The sequence below is a fragment of the Bombina bombina genome, chromosome 5 (genome assembly GCF_027579735.1).
Source record: "Bombina bombina isolate aBomBom1 chromosome 5, aBomBom1.pri, whole genome shotgun sequence".
NCBI classification, from domain to species: domain Eukaryota; kingdom Metazoa; phylum Chordata; class Amphibia; order Anura; family Bombinatoridae; genus Bombina; species Bombina bombina.
This window is the reverse complement of record NC_069503.1, coordinates 459,250,389-459,273,643: the sequence shown is the minus strand read 5'-3', so window position 1 is coordinate 459,273,643 and position 23,255 is coordinate 459,250,389. Positions and strand designations below refer to the sequence as shown.

General features: G+C 42.0%; 1 long non-coding RNA gene across 1 annotated transcript in view; it reads right to left on the bottom strand.

The window, feature by feature from the left end:
- Window positions 1–9,363: 9,363 nt before the first annotated feature.
- LOC128659381 (uncharacterized) overlaps window positions 9,364–23,255 on the bottom strand; it is a 121,079-nt gene continuing 107,187 nt past the window's right edge. Inside the window, exons 3-4 of the long non-coding RNA XR_008402355.1 lie at window positions 11,128–11,187; window positions 9,364–9,542 (exon numbers count right to left, since the gene is read on the bottom strand). This is a non-coding gene — a long non-coding RNA (uncharacterized LOC128659381). The remainder of the gene's footprint in view (window positions 9,543–11,127; window positions 11,188–23,255) is intronic.

Below are 23,255 nucleotides of genomic sequence, written 5' to 3'. Positions count from 1 at the left end.
CAGCTCATCTCATCATCAGGCCTTTTTTACTCAAATGTATCACCCAATGTCAGTCCCTTAGGGATCCATCCCTCATTCATTTTAATAAAGGTGAGATAGTCAAGGCTTTTTTGACCTAGGTGACTTCTCTTCTCAGTGATAAAACCTCCTGCTGCACTGAAGGTCCTTTCGGACAGGACACTTGAAGCGGGGCAGGCCAGAAGTTCCATTGCAAATTGGGATAGCTCAGGCCACAGGTCAAGCCTGCACACCCAGTAGTCAAGGGGTCCATCGCTCCTCAGAGTGTCAAGATCCGCAGTTAATGCTAGGTAGTCTGCTACCTGTCGGTTGAGTCTTTCTCTGAGGCTGGATCCCGAAAAGGCTCTGGCGATGCATGGGAGTTAAAAAGGTCCGCATGTCCTCCATCAACAAGACGTCAGGAAAGCGTCCTGTCCTTGCTGCCGTGGTCGTGGGAGGAGGAGGAGGATTACTTTCATCTCTTCCCCTGTTACATTCCCGTTGTGCTGTGACATCACCCTTATACGCTGTGTAAAGCATAGTTTTTTATTTATTTTTAAAATGCTCCATCCTTTCCGACTTGCGGGAATTTGGTAACATTTCAGGCACTTTATGCTTATAGCGGGGGTCTAGTAGCGTGCACACCCAGTACAGGTCGTTCTCCTTCAGCTTTTTTATACGAGGGTCCCTCAACAGGCACGACAGCATGAAAGAACCCATTTGCACAAGGTTGGATGCCGAGCTAATCATGTCCCATTCCTCCTCCTCACTGATGTCACTGAGGGTATCTTCTTCCCCCCAGCCATGTACAACACCACGTGTACCAGAGAGGTGACAACAACAAGCACTCTGGGATGCCTGTTATGATCGGTCTTCCTCCTCCTCCTCCTCCTCAAAGCCACATTCCTCCTCTGACTCCTCTTCCTCACAATCCTCTTGCCGCAGGTCCAGCAAGCGATGCTGATAAGGCTGTTTGTGGTGGTGATGGACACCACAACTCTTCCTCTTCACGCTCATCTACGGCCTGATCCAGCACTCTGCGCAGGGCACGCTCCAGGAAGAAAACAAATGGTATGATGTCGCTGATGGTGCCTTCGGTGCGACTGACAAGGTTTGTCACCTCCTCAAAAGGACGCATGAGCCTACAGGCATTGCGCATGAGCGTCCAGTAATTTGGCAAAAAATCCCCAGCTCCCCAGAGGCTGTCCTAGCACCCCGGTCATACAAATACTCATTAACAGCTTTTTCTTGTTGGAGCAGGCGGTCAAACATTAGAAGTGTTGAATTCCACCGTGTCGGGCTGTCGCAAATCAAGCGCCTCACTGGCAGGTTGTTTCGACGCTGGATATCGGACAAGTGCGCCATGGCCGTGTAGGAATGCCTGAAATGGCCACACACCTTTCTGGCCTGCTTCAGGACATCCTGTAAGCCTGGGTACTTATGGACAAATCGTTGTACAATCAGATTACACACATGTGCCATGCACGGCACATGTGTCAACTTGCCCAATTTCAATGCCGCCACCAAATAACTTCCATTGTCAGAAACAACCTTGCAAATCTCCAGTTGGTGCGGAGTCAGACACTGATCCACCTGTGCATTCAAGGCGGGCAGGAGTGCTGGTGTGGTGTGACTCTCCTCTTTCAGGCAAGTCAACCCCAAGATGGCGTGATACTGACATACCCGGGATGTGGAATAGTACCTGGGGAGCTGGGGGGGTGCCATTGATGTGGAGCAAGATGAAGAAGCAGAAGAGGACTCCGCCGAGGAAGAGGTTATAGAAGAGGTTATGGAAGAGGATGGAGTAGGAGGAGTAGAGGAGGTAGCAGCAGGCCTGCCTGCAAGTCGTGGCGGTGTCACCAACTCTTCTGCAGAGCCACGCATTCCATGCTTGTCAGACGTCAGCAGGTTTACCCAATGTGCAGTGTAGGTGATATACCTGCCCTGACCATGCTTTGCAGACCAGCTATCCGTGGTCATATGGACCCTGGCACCCGGCGTCTTAACAATGTGCATATTTGTAGGGTCTAAAGGAATCACAGCACCACAACCATGACGATGGAACCTGCAGGGTGGCCTGCCTCTGCCTGTCATTTTTTTGAAAATGTACACTTACAATACTATTACACAAATTATGAGTGGTGGCACTGGGCAAGTGGGCACAGTATACGCTGTGAGACTGACAACAAAAAAAGACTGATGTTTCAAAGTCAAAAATATTTATTTTTTAAATATTAGAAGTACTGTGACAACAAATATGATTGTTGGCACTAGTTGGCAAATGGGCCTGTCTGGCACACACACTGGGAGTAAGGCAACTGCAATTAGATTAAACTAGCTGAGTCATGCTTCTTAGTCCAAAAATTGTTTTTACAAAAAATTGACAATACTGTTAGAAAAAATATGATTGGTGGCACTAGTTGGAAACGGCAAGTGGGCCTGGCACACACACTGGCAGGCAGGCAACTGCAATTCAATGGCACTAGGAGACTGAAGATTCACAGTCAAAAAAGTTATGATTTAATTTTGTTTCAATACTGTTACAAGAAATATGATTGTTGGCACTAGTTTGCTAGTGGGCCTGGCACACACGCTGGCAGGCAGGAGGAAATTGCAATTCAATGGCACGAGCAAAGTGATGATTCACAATCTAACAATTTTTAATTTTAAATATTAACAATACTGTTACAACAACTATGATTGGTGTAACTAGTTGTCAAGTGGGCCTGGCACACAGGCTGGCAGGCAGGAAGAAACTGCAATTGAATGGCACTAGGAGACTGAAGATTCACAGTCCGAAAAGTTATGATTTAATTTTTTTTCAATACAGGTACAGGAAATATGATTGTTGGCACTAGTTGGCTAGTGGGCCTGGCACACACGCTGGCAGGTAGGAGGAAACTGCAATTCAATGGCACTAGCAAACTGATGATTCACAATCTAAGATTTTTTTAAAAAAAATATTAACAATACTGTTACAACAAATATGATTGGTGTAACTAGTTGGCAAGTGGGCCTGGCACACAGGCTGGCAGGCAGGAGGAAACTGCAATTAAATGACACTAGGAGACTGAAGATTCACAGTCAAAAAAATTATGATTTACAATTTTTTCAATATTGTTACAAGAAATATGATTGGTGGCAATAATTGGCTAGTGGGCCTGGCACACAGGCTGGCAGGCAGGAGGAAAGTGCAATTCAATGGCACGAGCAAACTGATGATTCACAATCGCACAATTTTTAATTTTAAATATTAACAATACTGTTACAACAACTATGATTGGTGTAACTAGTTGGCAAGTGGGTCTGGCACACAGGCTGGCAGGCAGGAGGAAACTGCAATTCAATGGCACTAGGAGACTGAAAAATCACAGACCAAAAAGTTATGAGTTAAATTTTTTTCAATACAGTTGCAAGAAATATGATTGGTGGCACTGGTTGGCTAGTGGGTCTGGCACACACGCTGGCAGGCAGAAGGAAACTGCAATTCAATGGCACTAGCAAACTGATGATTCACAATCTAAGATTTTTTTATTTTAAATATTAACAATACTGTTACAACAAAAATGATTGGTGTAACTACTTGGCAAGTGGGCCTGGCACACAGGCTGGCAGGCAGGAGGAAACTGCAATTGAATGGCACTAGCAAACTTGTGATTCACAGTCAAAAAAGTTATGATTTACAATTTTTTCAATACTGTTACAAGAAATATGATTGGTGGCACTAATTGGCTAGTGGGCCTGGCACACAGGCTGGCAGGCAGGAGGAAAGTGCAATTCAATGGCACAAGCAAACTGATGATTCACAATCTAACAATTTTTTATTTTAAATATTAACAATACTGTTACAACAACTATGATTGGTGTAACTAGTTGGCAAGTGGGCCTGGCACACAGGCTGGCAGGCAGGAGGAAACTGCAATTCAATGGCACTAGGAGACTGAAGATTTACAGTCAAAAAAGTTATGATTTAAAAAATTTCAATACTGTTACAAAAAATATGATTGGTGGCACTAGTTGGATAGTGGGCCTGGCACACACGCTGGCAGGCAGGAGGAAACTGCAATTCAATGGCACTAGAAAACTGATGATTCACAATCTAACAATTTTTAATTTTAAATATTAACAATACTGTTACAACAAATATGATTGGTGTAACTAGTTGGCAAGTGGGTCTGGCACACAGGCTGGCAGGCAGGAGGAAACTGCAATTCAATGGCACTAGGAGACTGAACATTCACAGTCAAAAAGGTTATGATTTAAAAAAAATTCAATAATGTTACAACTAATATGATTGGTGGCACTAGTTGGCTAGTGGGCCTGGCACACACGCTGGCAGGCAGGAGGAAACTGCTATTCAATGGCACTAGCAAACTGATGATTCAAAATCTAACAATTTTTAATTTTAAATATTAACAATACTGTTACAACAAATATGATTGGTTTAACTAGTTGGCAAGTGGGCCTGGCACACACGCTGGCAGGCAGGAGGAAACTGCAATTCAATAACAATAGCAGAATGATGTAACTGTTTGTTTTAAAAAAAGTTACAAAAATGTTACAACAGATAGGAGTAATGGCACTCAGGATAGAACTAGGCACAGTATGTGCTGGAAGCCTGACACACAGGCTGGCACTAGTGATGGCTGGCTGGCCTGTGAACTAATATTAAATACACTCAAAGAGTGATGTAAAATTTGTTTTTTTACAAATTTTAATGTTATGTTACAACAGATAGGAGTCGTGGACTGGCACTGAGGATGGAAGTAGGCACAGTATATGCTGGCAGCCTGACACACTAATGGCAGCCTGGCTGGCCTGGCAACTAAAATTTAATAACACTAGAAGAGGACTGATGTTAAAAAAAATTTTACATAAAATTTACACTAATGTTGTTACACCAAATATAAGTGGTGGGAAAAAAAATTAATCTGTGTAACACTATATGATGTGGGCCAGAAACACACAGGCCTGATGGAAAAAGAAATTAAATTACACTAGCAGCAAGATGATTTAAAAAAAAAATTTAACTTTAAAATAATGTAAAGCAGATATGAGTCGTGGCGGTTAGGTAGGACAGCAATTTACCACAGTATGCTGTGTAAGTGAGAAACACACAGGCCTGATAGAAAATTAAATTAGATTACACTAGCAAAATAATTTAAAAGTTTTTCTTTTAAATTTAAAATAATGCTAAGCAGATATGAGTGGTGGCACTGGCTGGCTGCTACGTAGGGCAGCAATTAACAACAGTATGCTCTGTAAGTCAGATACACACAGGCCTGATAGAAAATAAAATTAGATTACACTAGCAAAATGATTTAAAAAAATTTTTTTGGGAATTTAAAAAAAGGTTAAACACATATGAGTCGTGGCTGATAGACTAGGGAGGGCAGCAATTAAACACAGTATGCTCTGTAAGTCAGCAAAACACACAGGCCTGATAGAAAATGAAATTAGATTACACTAGCAAAATGATTTAAAAGTTTTTTTTTAAATTTAAAATAAGGTTAAGCAGATATGAGTGGTGGCTGGCACAGAGCAATTAACCAAAAGACTGAAAAAAACTGAAGTATATGCTGTGTGAGCCTGAGAGACACAGGCCTGATAGAAAATGAAAATAAATTACACTAGCAAAATAATTTAAAATTTTTGTTGGTTAAATTTAAACTAATGTTGTTAGGCAGATATCAGTGGTGGCACTAATCACAGCATATGCTGTGAGCCTCACACACAGGCTGAAAGCCAGGCAAATGCAAATAAAAATACTAAGAAAAAAAAAAACCCACTGAAGTTATAGCCCTAAAAAGGGCTTTTTGGGGTGTTGTCCTTGCAGCAGAGATGAGATGAGTCCTTCAGGACTGTAGTGGATACTAAATACACTAGCCTAGCTATCTATTTTCCTATAATGGCAGCAGCAGCAACACAAAAGGTCCTCTCACTAACAAAGCAAGGTCGTAATGAGTCTAAAATGGCTGCTGCCAAGAAGCTGGGAGGGTCTGTGAGGGAGTGTCTGATGCTGATTGGCTCTAATGTGTCAGAAGGCTGTGACATACAGGGTCAAAGTTTCCTCAATGATGACACATAGGGGGTGGATCGAACATCGCATATGTTTGCCCGCAGCGGTGAACGAGAACAAGCTATGTTCGCTGGGAACTGTTCGCCGGCGAACAGTTTGCGACATCACTATTCCCTGTCAACAATTTGGGACGCTCACAAGTGTGTGATATGAGGTGAATTCCTTAAACACACAGCCAGGTTGCGCAAGCAATACAGGGTCAAGCACAGGTCACTCTTAGACACAATAGCCACTCTAGAAGCAAAATATAAACAAAACACAACAGATATGGAGGTCAAACAAAGACTCCTTGGTGCTAGATCAGAACTTAACCAGCATCTTGCAGACGCTTATCAAAAAAAGATGCTGTCCATCAAACAACATTACCATGAAAATGGAAATAAACCTGGGAAGCTGTTGGCCCGGTCCATCCGTAGACAGCAGCTCCGCACACACATTTACAGCATCACAAACAGAGACGGCGCCAAACTAAAAAGCAATAAACAAATAGCTGGTGCTTTTAATACATATTATAAAGCCATATATAACATTAATAAGGACTCAGACACACAAGAGCAACCCCTAGTCAGGGAGAAGGCTAATGACGCTTACCTAGCATCATTAAAGCTGCCTTGTCTCACCAAGGATAAGGCGGACATGCTAGACTTACCCATTTCCTCAGAAGAGCTTTCACTTGCAATTAAAGACCTCCCAAACGGAAAGAGCCCAGGCCCAGATGGGCTTATTATTAAATATTATAAAACATTTTTTAACACCCTGACACCTAAAATGCTTCAGCTTTTTAATGACCTAATCAAGGTTCCACAGCTTTCCTGCCCTATGCTGGAAGCGTACATTACGGTTATCCCCAAGCCGGGCAAGCCCCACACTGCACCCGAACATTTCAGGCCAATATCCTTACTAAATGCTGACTTAAAGATTCTAGCCAAGATACTTTCACTGCGCCTAAACAAATACTTACCGGATCTTATCTCCACAGATCAGGTGGGTTTCGTCCCAGGTAGGGAGGCGAGGGACAACACCTGTAAGGTGATACAATTGATAGAATATGCACGTCGCAGGGAGGTGCCCATGGTGCTTTTCTCGACTGACGCGGAGAAGGCCTTCGACCGTGTCGATTGGCTTTTTCTGTGTCGGGTGATGAAGGCCATGAATTTTGGAAGTATGTTTATAAATTTGGTGTTTTCTCTGTACTCTGGCCCAAATGCAAGAGTTAGGGTTAATGGAACACTATCAGATACATTTTTTATAACAAACGGGACAAGACAGGGTTGCCCACTATCCCCTCTCCTATTTGCCCTCTCCATAGAAGCATTGGCGCAGAGAATCCGCAATAACCCTGACATCTCCGGGAATAACAATAAAGGAACACGAATACAAGCAAGCGTTATACGCTGACGATATTCTGTACACCCTCACCAACATAGACACATCCATCCCGAAGCTCCTAGAGGAGCTGAAAACTTATGGTTCCCTCTCTAATTTTCATCTCAACATCACAAAATCTGAAATTCTTAATATAACCGCCCCACAAGATCAATTACTACAATTGTGCAAAAGACATCTAATACCAATCGCCACTACCCACCTAAAATACTTAGGGGTCCTCCTCACAAGAGACCCCCGAGATCTTTTTAAATCAAACTACCTTAAACTGAAAAAATAAATTACTAGCGACCTTTCCTCGTGGAAGAATAAGCCCCTGTCTTGGTTGGGTAAAATAGGAATTATCAAAATGAATATTCTCCCACGAATACTCTACATTTTACAAACACTCCCAATTCCGATCCCTGCAGATTTTATCCCTCAACTTAAAAGAATACTTGAACAGTTCATCTGGAACAATATTAAACCCCGTGTCCCAAGGAAAACATTATACATGCACAGAGATAAAGGGGGACTTGGCTTCCCCGAACTAGCTTCCTATAGACAGGCGGTTTTCCTGCAGAGAATAGTGGAGTGGGCCCATAATTCCACAAATAAAGCATGGGTAAGGCTAGAAGGCCTAATCAACCTCAACAACGTAAGTGTGTTGGCTTTTACCCCACCTCCCCAACGTCCAAAGTACACAGATAGAAACACTATTATAGCAGAAACCCTTAGAATATGGGACAGAGTTGTAAATACCAGCACACATCTTTCATCCAAACACTCCCCCCTCCTGCCTATCATTGAAAACCCAGACCTCCCATACTATTCCCTGAGCACACAATTGAGTGGGCCCTACAGCCTTCGTGACGGCTCATTGCATTTTGCAATAATCAGCGGTAAATTACTAACCCAACAGGATATGTTGGAGAAATATGGATCGATATTTCTTTCCTGGTTAAGATATAATCAACTTCAACATTATCTTGCGCATCACAAACATAAAGAACATTTCATGAGGGAACTAACTGCATTCGAGATTTTATGTACTACAAGTAAACCACCTAGGCGTCTGGTCTCACTGATCTACAAACTTTTAATTGCCCCTGCGGGGATGGCTCTCCCCTCCTACACAGTAGCATGGAGCAGGGACCTTGGTGGGGATATTGACGAAGATACATGGCTAAACTCTTTTAAGTTAACTAAGCGCTCCTCTATTTCTGCCGTTGTGCAGGAGATTCACCTAAAACTTACCAGTAGATGGTACTTGACTCCATCGAGGCTGCACAGATGCTATCGGTCAGCCAGCCCCCTATGTTGGAGGGACTGTGGAGAGCACGGTACGCTCCTGCACATCTGGTGGACCTGCCCAAAAATAGGGGATTATTGGCAGGCAGTGCTTAACTGCATGTCAGATAAATTACAAATTAATATTCCAAATACACCGGAGGCAATCCTTCTCTTTCACTTGCCTGTAGTAAAGGCAACACACGTACGAGCTTTAATGCTCATAATGCTCGCAGCAGCTAAAAAATTAATATCCAGAAGATGGAAAACAGGGATTGTCCCAACCCTAGGGGAGTGGGCTCACGCTGTCGATGAGCTGCTCACATTGGAAAGATTCCATTATTTTAAAATCAAGCAACTAGACACGCATGAGATGATGCTGGCTATTTGGAAGGGATCTGGTTTGTAAACACATAAGACAAATACTGAGGCAAAACTGAAAAGTTACCCCCCCTTACCCTCTCCCCTGCCCCCATTTTCTCCCGTTTGTAACCCCTTCATTTTTTTTTCTCGTTTTGTTGTTTGTTTTTCTGTTTGTTCGGTAAACACACAGATTTATATTATAAATGACATTATTAAGTGTATAACAGAAAGAGGACAATGTTGGAAAACTCAAAAAAACCACAGCAGGCTTTTTAAGTCAAAAAACTTTATTCTGTTATGCTTGTACAGGCTAAAGGTTGCACCGCTGGATTCACTTTGAAGAGACTTTGTTCTATTTCTTCTCTTTTTTATCTGATTACTTTGTGTATTTCACTTGTTGATTTTTCTACTGGATGCATAACTTGTTTTCAATTATACTCAATAAAGCCTGTTTAAAAAAATAAATAAAAAAAATTTCAATAAATGTAAAAAAAAATGTCAAAAAAATAAATATTTTACCATTTTTTTCTCCCCCCATGTAATGCTATGGAGAGGCAGTTACAGGACCCCTTCTCTCAATAGAGCTACATGGGTCATAGCATTACCCGTGCTGAAGCTCTACCTGTTTGCTGTCTATATATCAGCACAGGCAATTTGGACCAATAGGAGGCATCCCTCTTCATGCCTCCTAGCGAGGAAGCCAATCAGGGACGGTCACATTCTCCTGGTGATTGACAGCACCAGGAGAATGTGACTGGTGCTGATTAATTCCCTGCACATGTGCAAGGGAGCTGCATAGAATGCAACTCAGAGAGGTAATAACGGGAAGTTGGGTAAAGTCAACTGCTACCACTTGAATAATTTCAACTTCAAGCTGCTGCCCTGCCCTGCCCGGGTCTACTGTTGAGGAACTTGAGGACATCGATCGTTTTACTTTCAGGATGGTTAGTAACTCAGCTTCAGTCAGAGCAGGAGCAGATGACTGAGTATGTTTTACTTGCAAGTCCCAGAAAATGTAAGAAGTTTCCTTTTTCTCATTGTATGTATGAGAAATGTTGGCAAGGAGTTATGCTGAATAGCTATTAGTAAGTTGCTAACATTTTCGGATTTCCTAACATGTTAAAAAAACAAACAAATCCGTTATAGGTGGTGATGGGTGGAAGCAGGGCAGGCTTTAACATATTTTTTTTTTTTAACATGTTAGGAAGGCTTCATTAGAACAATTTTTTTTAAAAACTTTTTTAAACTTTTTTTTTCTCCCCATGCCCCCCCACCGCGCGCCCCCCATGTGCACTCGCCCACCCCTCTATCTGCCTGTGCCCTCCTCCTGACAGTTTTAAATCAGAGCGTTGAAATAATTTGTTCCAGCCACCAATAGTTAAAAGACCTTTATTCCTTCATCAGCTAGGGTCTTAGACAAACATACAACGTTTCAGGCCTGCTATAGGCCCTTAGTCATGTATACATGACTGATGGAACACTGTACATGAGTAATAGTGTGTGTTATGGAACAGTGTAGAAGAGAAATAGTGTTTGTGTGTGCAGCCTACAAACATATGCTAAAGTAAACTAGAAAATTGTTTTTAATACAAAGTGCCATTAAAATCAAATTAATGGAGCTCTAAATATATTTGATCAGTTTCACATCACTGATTTAAATCTTGTTGCATAATGTGTAGTAAGGCTGCAACAACTAATCCGTAAGATTGATAATAAAAATACAAACAAATCTCAATAATGATCAGGTGGTCTGTGATTAGTTGGTCAGTTGCACGGCACCAGCAGCTTCACTATGATGAACTCCTGCACATGATATTGTGCAAAATTTATTTTCTATCTGCTTAATCAGATAATAATCAGCCATGTAATCAGATAGAAAAATTACCACAACAATTTTTATGATCAATCTTACCGATTAGTTGTTGCAGCTTTAATGTGTAGCATTTTAAAAATAAACATAAAATCAGTAAAATAAAAAAATGTCAAAGTCGATTAAAAAAGGTTAAAAAAAAAGTTTAATAGCATTAGATTACCTAATACTGGTTGTCTATCCTCTAGAAATACTTGTTGAATGGGGGTTTTTTGGGGCGTTGCTGCAAAACAAAGCACATCTACATGTTAATATTGCATAAATACCTTAATATATCACTATGTGACATTAAAACTAAATATTAAGTACATTGCATTGTCTATACATAAATGATAGATTTTAAGTCAAATTGTATATGGTATAATATTTATAAAAACTACTGAAATAAATTGTATATATAAGATAGAAATTATATTCAGGCAGTATGACAGGATAAAATCTGAATGTGAACATCTGGTTATAAAGAAATAACTAATTGTATTCTGACCCAACAACATATTTGTCACAACTCAGATTATTATAATTTTGGTGCCTAAATAATCTAGATTTTATTAAAGACAGGAGGCGAGTATTTTGCATTAATCTTTACTGACTTCCAAAACAGCAGCAAAGAACAAAACATAGAAACAAAAAAGAACCAATCAGCAAGAAGCAGATAATATAACTACACAAACACAGGAAATAACTTCTCTTTTTGCTGCCAAACAGAAGGAGGAGGGTCCACTAAGGCAGCACTTCACAGAAGGACGGACAAGAAGAAACCACTGAAGAACCATCCGGGATCCCAAGAAAAGGTCCACCAACCTTTAAACTGAAAGCACAGAGAGAGAAGAGCCAACACTGCTACCAAAATGGTTAAATATACACATATGAACCAGAAGGCTCAGGTGACCCTGGACTAAGAGAGGGTGAAGGTGACTCTGTGCATCTACCAGAGAAGATAGGGAAGATTGGGAAGGAGGCAAGGTGGGCAAAAGGAGAAAAAGCGTAAGACCCAGAAGGAGGCCAACTTTGCAGGAAGGCATCCACTCCTTCGCAATCCGGATCTGGGAGCCAACTGAAAAAACAAGGAAGTTGACGATTGGTCTGAGATGAAAAAGATCCACTGGGAGTGGGCCAAATATAATTTGGATCTGAAGAAAAACTTTGCGATTCAACATCCAGTTGCTGAAATCTCTCCAATGATGGGAGAACCAGTCTGCTGTGTAGTTAGAAAGGCCAGGAATGAATTGGGCATGGACAGAAATCCTGCACTCCAAACAAAACTGATAGAACAAGGAGGTGAGATCTGACAAGGCCTTAGATCAAGTATCACCTAACCGATTGATATATTGGACAGCGGAAGATTTTTACATCCGTAATTACATGCAACCATCTGTTTTTTTTAAAACTGCATACGGCAAAGGAGACAGCTAATCGCTTCAAGCAATTGATGTGGAGGTTGGTCTCCCCTCCTGTCCAAGGGCCGCCAGTGGAGAGTGTCCCACAAGAGGCACCTCAGACTAAAAGGCTTGCATCGGAGAAGAGAATGAAGTCCGGGGTAGATCCAAACATCCCTCTGCCATTCCAGGCCTCCATATGCTGGAGCCTTCAAGCCATCTCTAAACGGGCTTTGTAAGGAAAATCTGTTGCTAGTAATAACGAGACTCCCAATAGCATTGAATCTTCAAGCATTGCATGGCGTGATAGTGGAGAGGGGCCTTGTCTTGAGCCATGAGGAAGATATTGACCAGGTAAATCACAAGGTGGAAGCCGTGACTTCAGAGACAAGATACCACTGGTTTGAGCAGTTTGGTGAAACACCAGGGGGTGGAGCGGAGTACAAACAGAAGGCAGGTTAACTGCCAAAGTTGATCTGCCTAGCAGATTTGAAGGAATTAGTGACAGTGAGTCATTCAACCAGAGGAGATCTCTCAACATGTGTATGCCCTTCTTGAAATGGCACTACAAAAAAGTTGATCCCTCTCAGATTATTGACCGGGCGGAAACCTCCTGACGTTTTTAAGACAAGGAACAGGTTGCTCAGGAAACCCAGAGGAGCGTCCTGAGGAACTAGTTCTATAGCGCCTTTTAAGTGAAGGGACAAGACTTTGGGTCCGAATTATGAAAAAAAAAACGTAAACAAGTTTATTCCCAATTCAAATCGTTTTAAAATTCATTCAGACCCAGAGAGAATTGAACCTGGGTCTGTCAACTGAAAGGGTAATGTAAAAGCCTCCAAGCTATGAAGGCTCACTAACTCAGATGAGTTTTGGTTGTAGTGTTTAATAAATACTTAACCTACTGTACATCCATATAGTGCTCTACTGTTACATACATTTATTACATATTATTATTCTTCAAATTGAATTATGTCCTATACCAACAGTGCACACATCATGCTGCTAGATGCCAAGGCCTAATGCGTGTCTGATCGTAAGATTTATTGAGGAATTGTCGACCTATACTGCTCAAGGCCGCAACGGGTCACGTGGCGCGCAACCGGGATCGCTAGAAAAGGCCAGATACGGCTGCAAGGGAGATTCGGCTCCAAATCTGCTTGCTATGAGACTTGTTCTCCAGGTAAGATTACAATGGATCGACACTACCAGAGGAGAGATCACGTGCAGCGGCAGTTCCGAAAATGACAGAGTTCCGGCAAGCAAATAAGTCAATAATCAGATACCATTGATAACAGCTTGCACATAAATAAAATTTGTTTTACAATTTAGTAGGTTAGTTTTAAGAATAATTAGAAAGAAATGTTCAAACTTTAGAAAGACAAATACTAATTTGCAGGGCCGGACTGTGACCAAAAGAAGGCTAGGGCATTTTAGGGCAAAGAGGCCCCCTGCTCACCATTTCTTTTTTAAATGTATACCAAACATGGCAAGTAGAATACTTGTAATACTTGTTTAAGTGACAAACATTAAGATTATAAAAGGTGATCTCCTCTTATAAAAGTATTGGCAGTAATTATAGATAGCAGGCAGTCTTGGTTGCTACTTGCTATAAAATATGTTTTTATAATGCTAGTTTTGCTTTAGAGGAAGTGTATTTTAATAAATTGGTGTTCAAGGGAACAATGTGAATACATATGACCATTGGTTTGTTTAAGGAATTGAGGTAGGCATATAACTGAGTGGGGATATAGCTGTACAAATAGGGTGTAGGTACAATGAGTAGGTGTGATGATATAGGCCAGTGATGTAAGCACAACTACATACAGGTGGGTATGTTTGTCTGGTGCTAGGGAGTACACACCGGTAGGAACTATATGGAGTGCTAGCTCAGTATACACTGGTAGGTGTATAAGGTGCTACATCAGTACGCACAGGTAAGTATTTTCCTATAGGTGGTGTTATGTAAATACACTCAGGTGTTGATAATAACTTAGTATTGCTCTCACCTGCACGGCACTATTCAGGAAGCACTAGCAGCTATTCTTTCCAGGCCTTTGGTTGGGGCCAGGGATAGTACGCTGCACAGCTGGTAGACTGTCCCCAGATTGCCTCCAGCCTAGCACCAGAATAACAACCCACGCCCTGTCCCACCGCAGGGCTGGCTCAAGACACTGTGCTGCTAACAGCTAAATTAGTCTACATAGAAATCAATCATCAATAACAAATCTGAGTGTGGCAGTCACCCCTAGCTGATGTCTAAGTCTGAGGATGATGTCTGCACTTGTGGATTTCATGGATGTGGATTTCATGGATGTGCAGTGATCACTGTTGCCGGGATCTCACACAGTACTAGTAACAAGAATTAAATCCTATCCAGACACAGACATGGTTTAATGACATAGCAGACAGTCTATTGTTTATGAAATACTGGTCAGAAGAAATAAACAACATTCACTTGCCTGTAGGGGAGGACTTAATGGCCGAAGTACTGCAACTCAGCCCTTATGAAATGTCTCATAGTTAAATTAATGTAATAATAAAAAATAATATATATATATATATATATATATAGTGTATATATATATATATATATATATATATATATTATAAAGGTAATAAATAATGGCATAAAAACACATGATTTAAAAAAATAAAAAACAATGCAGTGTATTAAAAATACTTTTGGCTAGATTACGAGTTTTGCGTTATGAGTGAAAAAGCAATGCTATGGCTCATTACTATTACGACTCTTGTCAAAAAAGCTGTACCGCACACTTTTTTGGCCGTAACGCAAATTAACTAACGCAACTTTAAAAAAGTATTTTTTCAATGGGAGGCCAAAAAGTGAGCGGTACAGCCCATACCGACAAGATTCGTAACGCAATCTAAAGTCAGTAGTTATGTGTATTACGCTACAAAGCTGTAACATAAAACTCATAACTAAAGTGTTAAAAAGTACACTAACACCCATAAACTACCTATTAACCCCTAAACCGAGGCCCTCCCGCATTGCAAACACTAAAATAAAATTATTAACCCCTAATCTGCCGCTCCGGACATCGCCGCCACTATAATAAACATATTAACCCCTAAACCGCCGCACTCCCGCATCTCAAACACTATTTAAATATTATTAACCCCTAATCTGCTGCCCCCAATGTCGCCGACACCTACATAAATTTATTAACCCCTAATCTGCAATAACCCTGCATGGCCATCCGATGCAGAGAGAGCGACTCTGTGGCCCTCTCTGCACTGGACATCGATGGCCGGTATCGTTGGTGGGTGGGAGCCAACGTGGGAGGTGGGTGGGCGGCCATCGATGGGCCGTGTGATGTGGAGGGGTCGGGAATTGGAAGCGGGACTGATGGGGGCGCACACGGACGTGCATGCGTGCATGGGGGGCGGGCGCGTGCACGGGGCAGGAGCGGGTGAGAACCACTACACTACAGAAACAAAAAACAATAATATAAGTGGGAGAAAGGAGGTATTTACTATTTAAAAAACAATCTAAGGGATCTGGGAGGGGTGGGGGGTTGGTCTAACCCCTAACCATAAACCATAAAATAAATTTAAATAAAAATTACAATACCTAAATATTTCCTATTTAAAATTAAATACTTGCCTATAAAATAAACCCTAAGCTAGCTACAATATAACTAATAGTTACATTATAGCTAGCTTAGGTGTTATTTTTATTTCTTTTACAAGATATGACGAGTCCACGAATTTCATCCTTACTTATGGGATTATGCCTCCTGGTCAGCAGGAGGAGGCAAAGAGCACCACAGCAGAGCTGTATGTATAGCTCCTCCCTTCCCTCCCACTCCAGTCATTCTCTTTGCCTGTGTTAGTGATAGGAAGAGGTAAAGTGAGGTGTTAGTTTAGATTCTTCAATCAAGAAGTTTTTTTATTTTTAAAATGGTACCAGTGAGTACTATTTGTCTCAGGGGGAAATCGTCAGTCAATGACTTCCCAAGATGTTGATGATCTTAGCAATCATTCTCTAAGATCCTGCTGGTTCCCACAGATCGTTGAAGCTAGTGAAAAAGAACATCTTCTATATGTGGAACTGTATCATGCTGCGCTCAGCATTGAGGTATGTTCAGTCATTTGCTTCTGGGGAAACTAGATATATCAGAACCGACTGACATTGATTCCCTGTACTGGGGAGGGGTAATCAGTATGCACTGTGTAAAATGAAATGGTGTACCTGGAATCCCTTTTCTTTTTATTTGCTATCAACTGTGTTGTTTTATGCAATTCACTTATATTTCAATGTTGAATGGGCTGACGCTGGGAGATGCGGTTTATTCCCCAAGGGCTAACGTTATCTGACAGAGAAACTTGTAGCTGGTCAGGGGAGTGTGTGTTTAGGAGGGGCACATTGGCGGTTCTCTGCATTTGTTTTAGGTAACCAACATGTTTTCTTCCCATGCAGTGTCTCGATTAGACTTGTGTTACGCCCACGATGGGCGGGGCCTATTTCGCATGCTCAGCCGCGCAGTAGTCATCCAGATCCTCGATCGGCAAGCAGGTCTCTGGGCTCCGGTGTGACCTAAGTCGGTTTGTGTATTCAGGTTCACAAATAGACTTGGGAGAGCCGTTCACGGAAGATTCTGTGTGTTTCTGGGGGCAGGTAAGCGCCGCAGCAGAGCTGTGGCAAGGTGCATGTTTCTGGATTTTTAATAAATCTTGTGCATAGCTGAATTGGATAAACAGAGCAGTATTTGCTAAGTCTTGTATGGTGCTCCCTATTGTTGCAAAAATATTATTGCTGCAAGCAGAAAAATTATTGCATTTTTATTTTTTAAAGACACAGTAGGCTTGTTTTATTTCAAACTTTTTCCTATAAGGTTTGACTTTCAAAGCTGATTATATCACATAAAAAACGACCAATATTGCTATTGCTAGTTTGTTTAACATGGCTGAACTTCAGGAAAGTACCTGTTTTATGTGTTTAGATGCCAATGTGGAACCCCCTATTACTTTTTGTCCCTCATGTACTGAAAGGGCTTTACAATGTAAAGAACAAATTTTCTTTAATGCAAGTATATCTAAGGATGCTTCTCAGACTGATGATATTCAGGGCATGCCGCAACTTTCTCCCCAAGCGTCACAACCTTTAATGCCCACCCAAGTGACGCCGTGTTCCTCAACCGCGTCCACTTCATTTACTCTGCAGGATATGGCTGCAGTTATGTCATCCACCCTAACAGAAGTTTTGTCTAAGTTCCCAGTGTTACAGGGCAAACGTAGCAGGACAGAAGCCCATGTGGTCCCTGCGACGCTGATGCTTTGATGGCTATATATGATGTACCCTCCCAGGGTTCTTAGTTGGGGGTTAGGGAGACCCTGTCTGAGGGGGAACTGTCTGACTCAGGGAGTGCTCTACCCCAGACAGATTCAGACGTCATGTCTTTCAGGTTTAAACTTGAACACCTTCGCCTGTTGCTGCGAGAGGTTTTGCTGACTCTGGACGACTGTAACTCTATTGTGGTCCCACCAGAGAAATTGTGTAAGATGGGCAAATACTTAGAGGTTCCTTCTTATTCTGATGTGTTTCCGGTTCCTAAGAGAATTTCGGAAATTATTACGCGGGAATGGGAAAGACCGGGTATCCCGTTTTCACCTTCTCCTAATTTTAAGAAAATGTATCCTATAGCTGACACTGTTTGGGATTCTTGGCAAACGGTCCCTAAGGTGGAGGGAGCTATATCTACCCTGGCTAAGCGTACAACTATTCCTATTGTGGACAGTTGTGCTTTTAAAGATCCTATGGATAAAAAGTTGGAGGGTCTTCGAAAAAAGCTATTTATTCATCAGGGTTTTCTATTACAACCGACGGCTTGTATTGTACCAGTTACAACGGCAGCTGCCTTTTGGTTTGACGCCTTAGAAGAGTCTCTTAAAACTGAGACTCCTTTAGAGGAAATACTAGATACAATTAAGGCCCTTAAGCTGGCTAATTCTTTTGTTACGGATGCCGCCTTTCAGATCGCCAAGCTTGCCGCTAAGAATGCAGGATTTGCCATTTTAGCGCAAAGAGCTTTATGGTTAAAATCTTGGTCTGCGGATGTGTCCTCTAAATCAAAGCTTTTGTCCATTCCTTTCAAAGGAAAGACCCTGTTCGGGCCTGACTTGAAAGAAATAATTTCTGACATTATGGGAGGTAAGGGTCACCTCCTACCTCAGGATAATACAGCTAAACAGAGGGGTAAACAGAGTAATTTTCGTTCCTTTTGAAATTTCAAGGGAGTCCCTTCTTCTTCCTCCGCTAAACAGGAAGGGAACTTTGCACAAACCAAGTCCATCTGGAGACCCAACCAGGCTTGGAACAAGGGTAAACAACCCAAGAAGCCCGCTACTGCTCCCAAAACAGCATGAAGGGGCGGCCCCCGATCCGGACCGGATCTAGTAGGGTGCAGACTTTCTCTCTTTGTCAAGGCTTGGATAAGAGACGTTCAGGATCCCTGGACACTGGAAATCATGTCTCAAGGGTATCAGCTGGAGTTCAAAAATTCCTCCCCAAGGGGAAGGTTTCTTCTTTCACGATTGTCTGCAGACCAGATAAAAAGAGTGGCGTTCTTACGTTGTGTAAAAGACCTCTCCACTATGGGAGTAATTTGTCCCGTTCCAATACAGGAACAGGGGCAGGGGTTTTACTCAAATCTTTTTGTGGTTCCCAAAAAAGAGGGAACGTTCCGACCCATTTTAGACCTCAAGAGTCTAAACAAGTTTCTCAGAGTCCCATCTTTCAAGATGGAAACTATTCGTACAATTCTTCCATTGATCCAGGAGGGTCAATATATGACTACCGTGGACTTAAAGGATGCATATCTTCATGTCCCTATCCACAAAGATCATCACCAGTTCCTGAGGTTTGCCTTTCTGGACAAACATTTTCAGTTTGTAGCCCTTCCTTTCGGGTTGGCCACAGCACCCAGGATCTTCACAAAGGTTCTAGGGTCTCTGCTAGCGGTTCTCAGACTGTGGGGCATTGCAGTGGCGCCTTATCTGGATGATATTCTGATCCAGGCTTCATCTTATCAGCTGACAAAGTCTCATACCGACATTGTCCTATCCTTTCTAAGGACTCATGGGTGGAAGGTGAATATAGAAAAGAGTTAATTAATTCCACAGACAATGGTTCCTTTTCTGGGAACTCTAATAGACTCTGTATCCATGAAAATCTTTTTGACGGAAGTCAGAAAGTTAAAGATTCTGAATACATGCCAAACCCTTCAGTCCAATCCTCTGCCATCAGTGGCTCAGATCATAGAGGTAATTGGATTGATGGTGGCAGCTATGGACATCATTCCATTTGCTCGTTTTCATCTCAGACCTCTACAGCTGAGCATGCTCAGGCAGTGGAATGGAGATTATGCAAATTTGTCTCCTCAGATAGATCTGGATCAGGATACAAGAGACTCTCTTCTTTGGTGGTTGTCGCTGGATCATCTGTCCCAAGGGACGTGCTTCCGCAGACCCTCATGGGTGATAGTGACAACGGATGCCAGCCTTCTATTTTGGGGCGCAGTCTGGAATTTCCTGAAGGCTCAGGGTGTGTGGACTCAGTCGGAGTCTCTACTTCCAATCAATATTCTGGAATTGAGAGCAATATTCAATGCACTTCAGGCTTGGCCTCAGTTGGCTTTGGCCAAGTTCATCCGGTTTCAGTCGGACAACATCACGACTGTGGCTTACATCAATCATCAGGGAGGAACAAGGAGTTACTTAGCGATGACAGAAGTATCCAAGATAATTCGGTGGGCGGAGGCTCACTCTTGTTGTCTGTCAGCAATCTACATCCCAGGAGTGGACAACTGGGAAGTGGATTTTTTGAGCAGACAGACGTTTCATCCGGGGGAATGGGAACTCCATCCGGAGGTCTTTGCCGCCCTGATTCTCAGATGGGGCAGACCGGAGCTGGATCTTATGGCATCTCATCAGAATGCCAAGCTCCCGAGATACGGATCCAGGTCCAGGGATCCTCAGGCCCAACTGATAGATGCCTTGGCAGTGCCTTGGTCGTTCAACCTAGCTTATGTGTTTCCACCGTTTGCTCTCCTTCCCCGGGTGATTGCTCGGATCAAACAGGAGAGGGCTTCAGTGATTCTCATCGCTCCTGCGTGTCCTTGCAAGACTTGGTATGCCGATCTGGTGGACATGTCCCCTCTGCCACCGTGGAAGCTTCCATTGAGGCAGGACCTTCTCATTCAGGGACCCTTCCATCATCCGAATCTAGTTTCTCTGCAGCTGACTGCTTGGAGATTGAACGCTTGATTTTATCTAAGCGAGGGTTCTCTGATTCGGTCATTGATACCTTGATTCAGGCACGTAAGCCTGTTACTAGAAGGATTTATCATAAGATATGGCGTAAATATCTTTATTGGTGTGAATCCAAGGGCTACTCATGAAGTAAGGTTAGGATTCCTAGGATTTTATCTTTTCTTCAAGAAGGATTGGAGAAAGGGTTATCAGCAAGTTCCTTAAAGGGACAGATTTCTGCTTTATCTATCTTACTACACAAGTGTCTGGCAGATGTTCCAGATGTTCAAACTTTTTGTCAGGCTCTGACTAGAATCAGGACTGTATTTAGACCAATTGCTCCTCCTTGGAGTTTGAATTTAGTTCTTAATGTTCTTCAAGGGGTTCCATTTGAACCTTTGCATTCCATAGATATTAAGTTATTATCTTGGAAAGTTTTGTTTTTGGTTGCTATTTCTTCTGCTCACAGAGTTTCTGAGCTCTCGGCTTTACAATGTGATTCTCCTTATCTTATTTTCCATGCAGATAAGGTAGTGTTGCGTACCAAACCTGGTTTTCTTCCTAAGGTTGTTTCGAATAAAAATATTAATCAGGAAATTGTTGTTCCTTCCTTGTGTCCTAATCCTTCTTCTAAGAAGGAGCGTCTGATACATAACTTGGACGTGGTCCGTGCTCTGAAGTTTTACTTGCAGGCGTCTAAGGATTTCCATCAATAATCTTCATAATTTGTTGTTTTTTCTGGAAGACGTAGGGGCCAGAAAGCTATGGCTACCTCTCTTTCTTTTCGGCTGAAGAGTATCATCCGTTTGGCATATGCGACTGCTGGACAGCAGCCTCCTGAAAGAATTACGGCTCATTCTACTAGGGCTGTGGCTCCTCATGGGCATTTAAAAATTATGCTTCTGTTGAACAGATTTGTAAGGCTGCAACTTGGTCGTCTCTTCACACTTTTTCCAAATTTTCCAAATTTGACACTTTTTTGGGGGGAGAAAGGTTCTTCAAGCAGTGGTGCCTTCTGTTTAGGTTCCTGTCTTGTCCCTCCCTTTCATCCGTGTCCTATAGCTTTGGTATTGTATCCCATAAGTAAGGATGAAATCCGTGGACTCCTCATATCTTGTAAAAGAAAAGGAAATTTATGCTTACCTGATAAATTTATTTCTTTTACGATATGACGAGTCCACGACCCACCCTGTCATTTCTAAGACAGGTATTTATTTTTGTTAAACTTCAATTACCTCTGCACCTTGGCTTTTCCTTTCTCTTCCTAACTTCGGTCGAATGACTGGAGTGGGAGGGAAGGGAGGAGCTATATATACAGCTCTGCTGTGGTGCTCTTTGCCTCCTCCTGCTGACCAGGAGGCGTAATCCAATAAGTAAGGATGAAATCCGTTGACTCGTCATATCGTAAAATAAATAAATTTATCAGGTAAGCATAAATTTCCTTTTTACAGCTAAGTTTGTATTTATTTTAACTAGGTAGGCTAGTTAGTAAATAGTTATTAATGATTTACTAACTAGCTAGTTAAAATAAATGCAAAGTTACCTGTAAAATAAAACCTAACCTGTTCTACACTAACACCTAACATTACAATACAATTAACTAAAGCACTTTAATTAAATACAATTATCTAAATTACAAATAATAAAAAACACTAAATTACAGAAAATAAAAAAGAAATGATCAAATTTTTAAACTAATTACACCTAATCTAATAGCCCTATCAAAATAAAAAAGCCCCCCAAAATAAAAAAACCCTAACCTACACTAAACTGCCAATAGCCCTTAAAAGGGCCTTTTGCTGGGCATTGCCCCAAAGAAATCAGCTCTTTTACCTGTAAAAAAATAGTACAAACAACTCCCCAACAGTAAAACCCACCATCCACACAACCAAAACCCCCAAATAAGATCCTATCTAAAAAAACTAAGCTCCTCATTGCCCTGAAAAGGGCATTTGGATGGGCATTGCCCTTAAAAGGGCATTTAGTTCTTTTTCCACCCAAACCCTACTCTAAAAATAAAACCCACCCAATAACCCTGAAAAAAACCCAACACTAACCCCCAAAGATCCACTTACAGTTTTTAAAGACCAGACATCCATCCTCAACGAAGCCAGGAGAAGTCTTCATCCAAGTGGCAAGAAGTCCTCAATGAAGCCGGGAGAAGTCTTCATACAAGCAGGCAGAAGTGATCCTACAGACGGGCAGAAGTCTTCATCCAGACGGCATCTTCTATCTTCATCCATCCGGCGCGGAGCGGCGGCTCCATCTTCAAGACATCCGACGCGGAGCATCCTCTTCTGACGACGGCGACTGAAGAATGAAGGTTCCTTTAAGGGACATCATCCAAGATGGCATCCCATGAATTCTGATTGGCTGATAGAATTCTATCAGCCAATCGGAATTAAAGGTGAAAAAATCCTATTGGCTGATGCAATCAGCCAATAGGATTGAGCTCGCATTCTATTGGCTGTTCCAATCAGCCAATAGGATTGAAGCTCAATCCTATTTGCTGATTGCATCAGCCAATAGAATTTTTTCACCTTTAATTCTGATTGGCTGATAGAATTCTATCAGCCAATCGAAATTCAAGGGACGCCATCTTAGATGATGTCCCTTAAAGGAACCTTCATTCTTTAGT